General features: G+C 34.5%; 1 protein-coding gene across 1 annotated transcript in view; it reads left to right on the top strand.

Moving 5' to 3' along the window:
- The window catches only part of LOC125850384 (receptor-like protein 7), a 54,729-nt gene that overhangs the window by 34,073 nt on the left and 8,180 nt on the right, over positions 1 to 12,476 (top strand). The gene's annotated exons all lie outside the window — the stretch shown is intronic.

Raw genomic sequence — 12,476 nt, 5'->3', positions numbered from 1 at the left:
TTTAAAATCCGGTTATTCACTTTTAACGACGGAGCCTTTAACGACCGGCAATGACTGGAAATTTTCCGGTCGTTATTGACTAATGACGACGGGATCAAGGCTTTTAGCAACCGGATTTCCTCTCGTTGAAGACCTATTTTCCTGTAGTGCCAAGGTAAATCTTTCTCAGAAATCCGTAACTTGGAATCCATATTATTGAAACTTCAACCAATGTGATAATTCAAACGTGTATTTGACCATTATCTCAATTCCTTTCGTTAGTCTAGTACGTGACTAACTTTGATAAGATTCAATTAAGGCCTTAATTGGGTGTGACGGAGTCAATTCTGTGGTGGCAAACTGGCTTGGACTTCAGAAACCTGTCTATTTTGGGCGCTCTGCAATTAGAGGCTTTGTTGAGTATCCGGAAAAACATGGTTATCAGCCTAACTTCCACACGTATTTTGGAGGTGGAGTTCGGTTTGGATTTCTTCCTAGTGATGAGAAGAGTTTGTACTGGTTTTGCACATAACATTGGCCGATTGATGAATTTGAGGCATCTCAACCTTTCTCATTCTTTCTTTGAAGGGGAAGTTCCCACAGAAATCTCATACCTTTCCAATTTGGTTTCACTTGAACTTTATTGTGATGAATGTGGTCTCCAACTTGATGAGAGAACATTTGAAACGATTCTTCAGAACTTCACAAATATAGAGGTACTATCTCTCTAGGGTGTCAACATCTCATCTACATTACCTGTGAATATTTCTTCTTCCTCGTTAAGGTACGTGGATCTTGAATTTACTAATCTGGGAGGTGTTCTCACAGAGAGCTTTTTCCTTCTGCCAAAATTGGAAATGCTCTATTTGACTTGGAATGATCTTCTCAGAGGAGTTTTACCAAAGATCCACCCGAGCAACACTCTGTTGGAGTTGGATATTTCCTACACAGGAATCTCCGGTGAGCTGCCTGATTCAATTGGCACCTTGAGTTCCTTGGATCGCTTGAACATGCATGGATGCCAATTATCTGGCCGCGTTCCTGATTCCATTGGCAATCTTACACAAAATAGGTATTTGAATTTTGGTAATAATCATTTCACCGGCTATATTCCTTCCACAATCTTTAAATTGAAGCACCTCACATATCTAGAGCTTTTGTCCAACTCCTTTTCAGGTGAAATTCCCGACATTTTTTCTAACCTCCAAGAGCTACGTTTTTTATATCTTCATAACAACAGCTTCATCGGTCCGTTTCCTTCTACAATTGTAAGCTTGACACATCTTCAAGAGTTAGAATTGTCGATTAATTCCTTATCTGGCCAACTGCCTAATAATGTGAGCATGCCTCAAAAGCTAACCCTACTGGATCTTTAGCCTCCCTTTGCTAGGTCAGTTGTGGCACTATAATAATCAAATTGGACTACCCGATGAGCTCAAAACAAACCCAACACTAGAAAGCCTGGGTTTAAGCCATAATCAACTCAGTGGTTCTTTGCTTCAATCACTTTCGAATCTCACAAACCTTTCTTACCTTAACCTTTCATCAAATAACATCACCGTCGATGTGGGAAAAGAAATCACTTTCCCTAGCCTAGAAGTTTTGTTGTTATCATCTTGTGAACTGAAGGACTTTTCACACTTCTTGACAAATGTAAAGAAACTTCAGGTCTTGGATATTTCTAACAATAAGATTCGTGGCCAAATCCCAAACTGGTTTAGCGGCATGAGATGGAACAACTTGTGGTACCTAAACCTTTCGCATGATTCTTTAACAGGCCACCTACAACAATTTCATTTCCATAATCTATGGTATCTTGATCTTAAATTTAACTCCCTTCAGGGTCCACTACCTTCATCCATTTGTAACATGAACAGGCTTGAATTACTAGTTTTATCACGCAACGACTTCAGTAACTCGATTCCGAGTTGCTCGGGAAGCATGACTAGTTTAATAGTGTTGGACTTAAGAAGGAACAATTTCACTGGGAGTCTTCCCCCGTTATGTGCGAAGAGCACTTCATTTAACGACCGGCAACAACTGGAAATTTTCCGGTTGTTATTGTCTAATGACGACGGGATCAAGGCTTTTAGCGACCGGATTTCCTCTCGTTGAAGACCTATTTTCCTGTAGTGCCAAGGTAAATCTTTCTCAGAAATCCTTAACTTTGAAACTTCGACTAACGTGATAATTCAAACGTGTAATTGACCAGTATCTCAATTCCTTTCGTTAGTCTAGTACGTGACTAACTTTGATAAGCTTCAATTAAGGCCTTAATTGGGTGTGACGGAGTCAATTCTATGGTGGCAAACTGGCTTGGGCATCAGAAACCTGTCTATTTTGGGCACTCTGCAATTAGAGGCTTTATTTAGTATCCGGAAAAACATGGGTATCAGCCTAAGTTCCACGCGTATTTTGGAGGTGGAGTTCGGTTTGGATTTCTTCCTAGTGATGAGAAGAGTTTGTACTGGTTTTGCACATTCACACCATCTGTTGTTCATTGTAAGCCAGCTCCTACATACTGTTTGTTTTGAAATCGTACTTTTTGAAGGATATTTTTGTTGGTTAGAGAGTTTACCGCTCTGAAGGGAAGCCTTGACGTAATTGGTAAAGTTATTGTCATGTGACTTAGATGTCGAGGATTCGAGTTGTGGAAACAGCCTCTTGCATTGCCTTGACGTAATTGGTAAAATTATTGTCATGTTGTTAGGGTTTTGCCCTGATTTTCTTATCATAATTTAAGATTTATTTTTCCTTAAAGAAAAGACAAAACATTACCATAAATATTTTTACTTTTCCTGAAAGGAAAATATAATATTCTTTCATATTTGGTTTATTCTTTCCTCTTAGAAAAAGGTTTTGGAGTAGCTAGTTCTTTTCTAGTAGGAAAGGTTTTAGGACTCTATAAATATAGGTTTGTTTCTTCTAACACAAAGCAATAACATCCACAATGTAGTCATTTAAAACTTTTGTTTATGGGGCGATTATTCTCTCTAAAATTTCAATGTTTTTACTTTATATTAATTTGATATAATAATATTTTGATTTTTAGTATAAGTTTTTGTTATCTGATTTAACAACTATATGATTTGTAAATTGTAAGCTTCCGCATGACGCCATAATCACCCCTTCAGAAACCAACAAGTGGTATCAGAGCACATGGTTCAAAGATCCGGTGGTCCTATGGTTCAACGAGGTTGAAGAAAGGTTCAAGTGGTTTCAAATCAATTTGCAACAAATTTGATGATAATCAAAATTTTTTGTCAAGCTACATGTGGAGAAGAAGTTTCAACCATATTTTCAACATTCCTGTTGCTGCAATTTTTAAGAATAAAAACAAAATATTTTTAACCCATTTTTAATCCATATATTTTAAATTTTATTTTTAACCATGACAAGCAACAGTGATGAAGATTTTGTGAAGAACAAGATTATCACGCAATGAAGAAGACAGATCAAACTTTGTCAAGAAAATCCAGCCAAAAGGGGAGATTTGTTAGGGTTTTGCCCTGATTTTCTTACCATAATTTAAGATTTATTTTTCCTTAAAGAAAAGACAAAACATTACCATAAATATTTTTACTTTTCCTGAAAGGAAAATATAATATTCTTTCATATTTGATTTATTCTTTCCTCTTAGAAAAAGGTTTTGGAGTAGCTAGTTCTTTTCTAAGGAAAGGTTTTAGGACTCTATAAATATAGGTTTGTTTCTTCTAACACAAAACAATAACATCCACAATGTAGTCGTTTAAGACTTTTGTTTATGGCGCGATTATTCTCTCTAAAGTTTCAATGTTTTTTCTTTATATTAATTTGATATAATAATATTTTGATTTTTAGTATAAGTTTTTGTTATCTGATTTATCAACTATATGATTTGTAAATTGTAAGCTTCCGCATGACGCCATAATCACCCCTTCAGAACCCAACACATGTGACCTAGAGGTTACGGATTTGAGCTATGGAAACAGCCTCTTGCAGAAATGCAGGGTAAAACTGCGTACAATAGACCCCTGTGGTCCAGACCTTCCTCGAACCCTGTGCATATCAGGAACTTAGTGCACTGAGCTTTCTAGATATCTTACATCTCATAAACTAGTCATGTTTAGTCGTTCATTTTAATTGGGATTTTATGCAGTTGATGGAAATGCAGAACAATATCCAATGAAATTGAAGCAATTCGTGTTGAACAAGGCTAGTAATGTGTCTAAAGAACTCTCCACCGTCATAGATAGAACTACGCTCGACTGTATATCTATCGCTCAGCTGAAATTGAGATTGCCATGGAATGTTCTGTTTGGGAATATTTTGAAAAATAATGTTTGCGTGGTAGGTGATGCACTTCATCCCATGACTCCTGATCTTGGTCAAGGTGGATGTTCTGCTTTAGAGGACAGTGTTGTTATCGCAAAGTGCCTCGGAGAAGCCTTGATAAAACCAATAACAGAACAAGAAGATGATGAATCTACGAAGATTAGAAAAGGACTCGAGAAGTATGCTAAAGAGAGAAGATGGAGAAGTTTTACATTTATCAGTGCTGCTTATTTATCTGGTTTCATACAAGAGAGTGATAACAAGATAATCAGTTTCTTAAGACAACAATTTTTGGCTGGAGTCACTATATCAGTTACACTAAGAATAGCTAACTTCGACTGCGGAAGATTAACTGTTTCTTAGTAGCTCAATTGGATCCTTTAGAAGCTATGAATATCCTTTATGGACTTTGTTTAATATCTATCTAGCATACATGTTCTGGTTTAGTTATGTCTAAGAATTGTAAGACCAAATCGGATCCTTATTTTGCAATAATAAAATTGTGTCCTTCATCAAAGATATCCAACAACATCAGTTGTTTAGAAGCAAATATGGTAAAAGCTGCATTTTATTATTATCATGGAAAAACAGTGTTAAAGGTAAATCTCTGAAGTATAGAATAAGTGTTTTCTTATCTGAGATCATTTCGTGCAATTAGATACTACTCCCTTTGTTGCAACTTGTCTGTCTGGTTTTGACTTGACACGAAGTTTAAGAAAGTAAAGAAGACTTACAATTAGAGATATGGACACGTAATATATATCCTGTATAATAGGTAATGTTGGAATTATCTCATGAATATTTTTTGTGGTCTATGTAAGAACCTTGTTATTTTTAGCATTTGCTTCGACTACTGATTTAGTTATTTTCCATCTGATCGTATTTGTCCTTTTTTTCCCCTGTAGTCTTTGAAGAAATTGGCTTAAAGACTTGGAAGTTTTTTAAACATCTATTTCTACTACAACTACATGGATGTGAAAAGTCCTGTGGAAAATTATAGAATGTGACTCACAAGTCTGAAAAATTCCACACGGTATCATTAATGTTACGTTTCGTCTAAGTAGATGTAGGAGTTAAATCATGTCTTTAATAATTGTTAATTTTTTATTTTTCTCACTCCACTTAGTCAAGCAACAGTATCTCTCATTGGAAATTTGTTACAATTCTGCAGCAAATGTTCTACCGTGTGTCTTACATAATGGGACCAATTCACATTGACTTAGGTGACACACTGCAGAGATAGTCAATGACCTTGAAATGAAAACAACATTTAGAGAAAACAAATATGGAATAATTGGTACTAGCCACTAGGGGTGTACATGATCGAGTTGGTTTGAATGTTTCAAATATCAAACCAAACTATTTGTGTAAAAATTTTAAATTTATAAACCAAACCAAACTAATAAAATTCAGATTTTTTGGGGTTTTTCAACCTTGGGTTGGTTCGGGTTTTTCAAATACCAAACCAAACCATTGTGTCGAATTTTTAAATTTATAAATCAAACCAAACTAATAAACCTTGGATTTTTTCGGTAAATTTTGCATACAAACATATAATTAACTTGTGCTCCAAATATTTCTTTAGTCCAACCAAAATACAATTATCTAAGGTGCTTCTTAAAAAAATAACACATAATATGAGATGAGTACTTACAAAACATAACAATGAAATCATCATATAAAATAAATATTGTAAAGTCATAATGAAAATGATCATAATTTAAAAGTACTAAATCATGCTAAAATAAGCTTAATAAATATTAGTTACATTACTAGGAAAATTAAAATTAGATTATGTATTTTAATTGTCTAATAATTTAAAATTTATTGTTATTAGCATGAAAGGAATTAATTTTAACATTAAAATACGACCCTCACTTGTGACATGTTAACTGGTCATGTTATCGCATTGGACCTTAGATGCAGTCCGCTTAATGGGGTCACTTGTGACTTGTTAACTTGCAGTTTGCTTTTGGGTACTATTCATCCCAATAGCAGCATCTTCCAGCTCCATCATCTCCGGACACTAAACCTTGCTTACAATGACTTCTATTCTTCTTCAATCCCACATAACATTGGCCGATTGACGAATTTGAGGCATCTCAACCTTTCTGGTTCTTTGTTTGAAGGGGAAATCCCAACAGAAATATCATACCTTTCCTATTTGGTTTCACTTGGACTTAATTGTTATGAATGTGAACTTGATGAGAGAACATTTGAAACAATTCTTCAAAATTTCACAAATCTGGAGGTACTATCTCTCCATGGTGTCAACATCTCATCTTCAATACCTGTGAATATTTCTTCATCCTCCTTAAGGTACGTGGATCTTGGACATACTAATCTGCGAGGTGTTCTCACAGAGAGCTTTTTCCTTCTGCCAGGATTGGAAAGGCTCTATTTGAGTGACAATGATCTTCTCAAAGGAGTTTTACCAAAGATCCACCCGAGCAATACTCTGTTGGAGTTGGATATTTCTTACACAGGAATCTCCGGTGAGCTGTCTGATTCAATTGGCACCTTGAGTTCCTTGAATCACTTGAACATGCATAGATGTCAATTCTCTGGTTCCATTCCTGATTCCATTGGCAATCTTACACAAATTAGGTATTTGGATTTCAGTAATAATCATTTCACCGGCCATATTCCTTCCACAATCTCTCAATTGAGGCAGCTCACATATCTACATCTTTCGTCCAACTCTTTTTCAGATGAAATTCCCGACATTTTCTCTAACCCTCCAAGAGCTAAGTTATTTATATCTTCGTAACAACAGCTTCATCGGTTTGTTTCCTTCTACAATTGTAAGCTTGCCACATCTACAAGACTTAGACTTGTCGAGTAATTCCCTATCTGGCCCACTGCCTAATAATGTGAGCATGCTTCAAAAGCTAACCAAACTGAATTTGTCCTACAACTCAATGAATGGTACCATACCATCTTCGGTGTTTAGCCTCCCTTTGCTAGGTCAGTTGTGGCTCGATAACAATCGATTTAGTGGACTACCCGATCAGCTCAAAACAAACCCAACATTAGCACTCCTGGATTTAAGCCATAATCAACTCAGTGGTTCTTTTCTTCAATCGCTTTCGAATCTCATAAACCTTTCTATCCTTGACCTTTCATCGAATAACATCACCGTCGATGAGGGAATACAAATCACTTTTCCTAGCCTACAAGATTTGTGGTTATCATCTTGTGAACTGAAGGATTTTCCACACCGTTGTGCCGTAATTTTCCTATCTTTAGAAAAATCACTCTTTTGAAATATTCTAAGTATAAAACAATTGGAGAAGAATACTTAGAAAAGAGTCGCCACTTAATTTTTTAAAGAAATTAAGAAAACTTATAATTTTCAAAGATTTAAACAGAAAAAATCATTTGAAAATACCAAAGGAGGTTCGGGGTTCAATTTACACCTCGAGAAGGGTTTAAGCATTCGAAGTATCCGCTAACATGTGGTTGACCTGCGACTTGACTAAAATATATTTGACTATTTTTAGGAAAACAATGATTTAACGTAAAAAATAATGACTTACAATATTTGATTAACTTTGAGAAAATAATTAAATAAATGACACATTTTATTTTGATTTTTTTTTAGAGAAAATGATTCAAAATGAAACAATTGACTCGAAATACAAGTGATTAGAATATTAATAAAACAAGATTAATTAGAATTTATTTTATTCACTTTGAAATAATAATTTAAACCAATTTAATAAATTAAGGCATAAAAATCATTTTTATTACTTGACTAACCTTTTTGAGAAAATGACTAAGTAATCATTTATAATAATAATTTACACTATTAGATTAACTTTGAGAAAATAGTTAAACAAAGAGCGATTTTATTTTTTAAGAAAAACGGGACCTTAATTGAAATATTTGATTTAGAGACAAGTAATAAGAATTTTAACGAAACTAAATTAGTTGGTTTTTATTTGAGTCATTTTTTTAGTTTATGAAAAAAACTATTTTAAACTAAATAAAAAAAATGACTAAAGATTATAAATGAAAATACAAGAGTTGATAAAAATAAGATTTTTGTTAGAAACAAAAACAACACGGAGAGATAGTTCGTCTTTTGGGGAATTCGACTAAGTTGATTTATGATTATAAAGTTAGAGTTAAACAATAAGCAATAAATAATCACAATTATATAATTAAAGAGTAAGGGAGAAAATGAATTTGGGCCTCCTTTTGGGCCAAATTCGTTGGAATTTTTTGGGTTTTAACCCAATCCCGTTTTTGGTATACAGCTGGTGTATATCAGTGTATATCAGCGTATGCATAGGCTCTTTTCATGTATCTCTTGCTTCCGAACACCTGTGTTTTGCTTTTGCTTTGTATTTTTGCGTTTTTGAGCTATATATCGATGTATATAGTTGTATACAACCCCCTTTTTGGGCTTTTCGAGACATATTTCAGCTCCCAATCTTGATCCATTTAGAGGCAGACGTAAGGAGATAATTAGGCCACCATGGCCCCAAAATCAGAAATGCAGTGGGATGAGAGTCCAATGGACTCGGGATGACATTCGCAACAAAACACAAAAAGAAGACAAATTAGCAAAGAGAAAAGCACATTCAACTTTAAGCTTCTATACCTAATTAATGTATGTGAAAACAATAAACTTAAATATACATACAATATTAATAAATGAAGTGAAGGCAGTAACCAAAAGTATCTTGAAGTGGTTAGCACACTATCTAAGACAATTCAAGCATGAATGAGGAAAAGTTCCAATAACCCATGTTAAAATTAAACTTATACACAAACCAGTTAATTTGAACTTAGTTAAATCATATTTCCAACCAACTAACTATAGAATTTAGACATACACATAAGCATAGTTAAATGTTTGCACAAGGATCTCATAGAGGAAACAAACACATGAGGATGAAGAATTGAAGCACTAGCATCTGGTGACTTTATTAATGTACAACTTAGTTCCATATCACCATAATATAAAAGTCGGACAGTGACCGATTCTAACCATCAGCTTTGCCAATTTTGAACAACAATGCACAATATAACAACAAGCTTTGGGAGGAATAACAAAGATTTAACAGACCTTAGAGCATGATTAAGCTATATCAAACCTAATGCATTAGCGACTAACATCTATGCCAAAGCACGACTCTAACATGACATGGTGAACAATAAGACGAAACGCGAAATTTGAAAAAATAATGGATAAGACGAGCTACTACATCAACAAACAGTAGATAATACCAATAACTATTTCATTAGCGAGAAGAGTAACACTTAGCCATATTCAAATGTTAAAACCATAACTTTGTATCTTTGTTAAGGAAATCCGAAAATAAACAGCGGCAATATGAACACAAGAATTGAAAATTTCGACACAACAATAACACGAGATGAAAAAGAACTCAGCAAAGGGAAAGGGATATTACCTTCGTCGGGGCAGCGAGACTAGGACAACGAGCTTGACCGTGAAGCTTTTAAACCACACTCGAGCCAAAAGAGAATCGATACAAAAAAAAAAACTCTCGATTTAAAAAATATTTTTTTTGTTTTTGGAATGTCAAAATCTCTTGTTTCCACTTCTCCCTTGCCTCCTCTCTAAAACTTAATCCTATTTCTTTCTTAAGAGTTCTCTTGCTGATTTTTCCCATCCCCTCAACAGTGGAAGAGCAAGGGGAATTTATAAGCTGAAATTGGAATTGAAAGAGGGGGAAACCGAATTTTTTTGAATTTGAAATTCAAATTCATATGCCTTTTTTCGAAGCCACAGTGGAAGGGATGAGAAATCCTGAAAATAAAAGGAAAAAAGGGGACGGGAATGGGGATGATTGGACACGATGTTGACTGGTGACCTTCTTTTCCGTGATTTGTTGGGATTTTCCAAATTTTCTGGGATTTTCATTAGGTTTCTGTGTTTGCTGGACTGCTGGAGAAGAAAAGGAAAACGCAGGGGAGGGGGTCGTTTGGAATTGCTACTGTTGTACGTAGTATGGTATTGTAGTTATATGTATTGTATTGTTGTGGGCTTGGGTTTATGGGTATGGTTGGACTTATTATAAAGCTGAAAATGGAATTGAATTGGGTATTTATTTGATGGGTTGTTGTTTGGAATGGGTTGGAATTATTTGTTGTATAGGGAATTAGAATTGAGCCTTTAGGAAGTGGCCCAAAATTATTCTTAGAAAATTCGGCTAAAATTTAAACAAGACGAGTTAATACAAATTAATTAACGAGCTTCTTAATCTTAACGGAATAAAAAATAATTAACCTAATTATAAACTAATTAATTCAATTACAAGACTAATTAACTCAAAATTATAACTATAACTTAAAGTAAATTAATAAAATATTTAACTAAAATGTAAAATCTTTTGTGATGATTTTCAAATATTTATAAAATAACGTGATTGCAAAATATACATATTTATTAAAAAAATGATAAAATTACTTTAAACCTAGCTTGAAAGTATTTTGAATTTCATAAAACTCATTAATTCAAAATTATAACCATCCCTAATATTTAAAATATAAAATCTTTTTTTTTTGAGACGATTTTTGAATAATCATAAAATATACTAATTATATACATAATTATGTAAAACATATATATTATTTAAAACTTATAAAATAATACAACTATTTAAAATAACTTGCAAACTATATTATAATATTTTTTTTTGAAATTCTATAAAACTAATTTTTTTAAAATTGCTTGAAATTGAAGAAGCTCGATGATTAATCTATAATGTGAAGGTCCAAAATTGGGTGTCAACACACACTTCTTGAGAAATGTGAAGTCACTTTGGGTCTTGGATATTTCTAACAATAAGATTCGTAGCCAAATCCCAAACTGGTTTAGCGGCATGAGGTGGGACTACTTGTGGTACCTAAACCTTTCGCATAATTCTTTAACAGGCCACCTACAACAATTTCATTTCCATAATCTATGGTATCTTGATCTTAGATTTAACTCCCTTCAGGGTCCACTCTCTTCATCCATTTGTAACATGATCAAGCTTGAATTTCTGGATTTATCACACAACAACTTCAGTATCTCGATTCCAAGCTGCTTGGGAAGCATGTCTAGTCTAAAAGTGTTGGACTTAAGAAGGAACAATTTCACAGGGAGTCTTCCCCCATTATGTGCGAAGAGCACTTCATTGAGTACCATTGTCTTGAATGACAATCACTTTGAAGGAACTCTCCCTGTGTCGTTGCTCAACTGTAGCGGTTTAGAAGTTCTTGATATGGGGAATAACTCTATAAATGACCTATTTCCATCTTGGCTAGGAACACTTCAAGAACTGCAGGTCCTAACATTAAAGTCCAATGTGTTCCATGGACCAATTAGGACTTGTCAAACTACATTTTGCTTTCCCAAGTTGAGAATTTTTGATCTCTCTCATAATGAATTCAGTGGCTCACTTCCTGCAAATTTTTTTGGAAACTTCAAGGCAATGATTAAATTAGAGGGTGAAGACACAGGACAGATCGAGTACATGAAACCACACAAAAATACAATTTATACATCGTATGAGGATTCTGTGAGTTTGGTGATCAAAGGCCAGGATATTGTGCTAGAAAGAATCAGCACAATTATGACAACCATAGACCTCTCGAGCAACCATTTTGAAGGTGTCATTCCGAAAACACTAAAGGATCTCAGCTCACTTTGGCTTCTCAATTTATCCCATAACAATCTCACAGGTGATATTCCAATGGAATTGGGGAAATTGAATACGCTTGAAGCGTTAGATCTCTCTTGGAATAGGCTCACTGGAAAGATTCCGCAGGAATTGACAAGAATGAATTTTCTGGCCTTCTTAAACCTCTCTCATAATCTTCTTATTGGACCAATTCCTCAAGGTCCACAATTCAACACATTTGAAAATGACTCGTATGGCGGAAACCTTGATTTATGTGGTCCTCCTTTATCAAAGCAATGTGGAACGAGTGATCCATCACATGCTCCTCAACCATTGGACTCTGAAGAAGATGAAGACGAGTCATATTTTTTAAGTGGATTTACTTGGGAATCGGTAGTCATAGGCTACAGTTTTGGACTAGTTGTTGGAACTGTTTTGTGGAGCCTCATGTTTAAATATCGTAAGCCAGAATGGTTTGTGGAATTTTTTGAAGGCATTTTCCCCAAGAAAATGAGAAGGTCAAATAAGACAAGGCCGAGACGG

The sequence above is a fragment of the Solanum stenotomum genome, unplaced genomic scaffold, assembly GCF_019186545.1.
Source record: "Solanum stenotomum isolate F172 unplaced genomic scaffold, ASM1918654v1 scaffold16320, whole genome shotgun sequence".
Lineage (NCBI taxonomy): Eukaryota > Viridiplantae > Streptophyta > Magnoliopsida > Solanales > Solanaceae > Solanum > Solanum stenotomum.
This window is presented reverse-complemented; position numbering and strand designations above follow the sequence as displayed.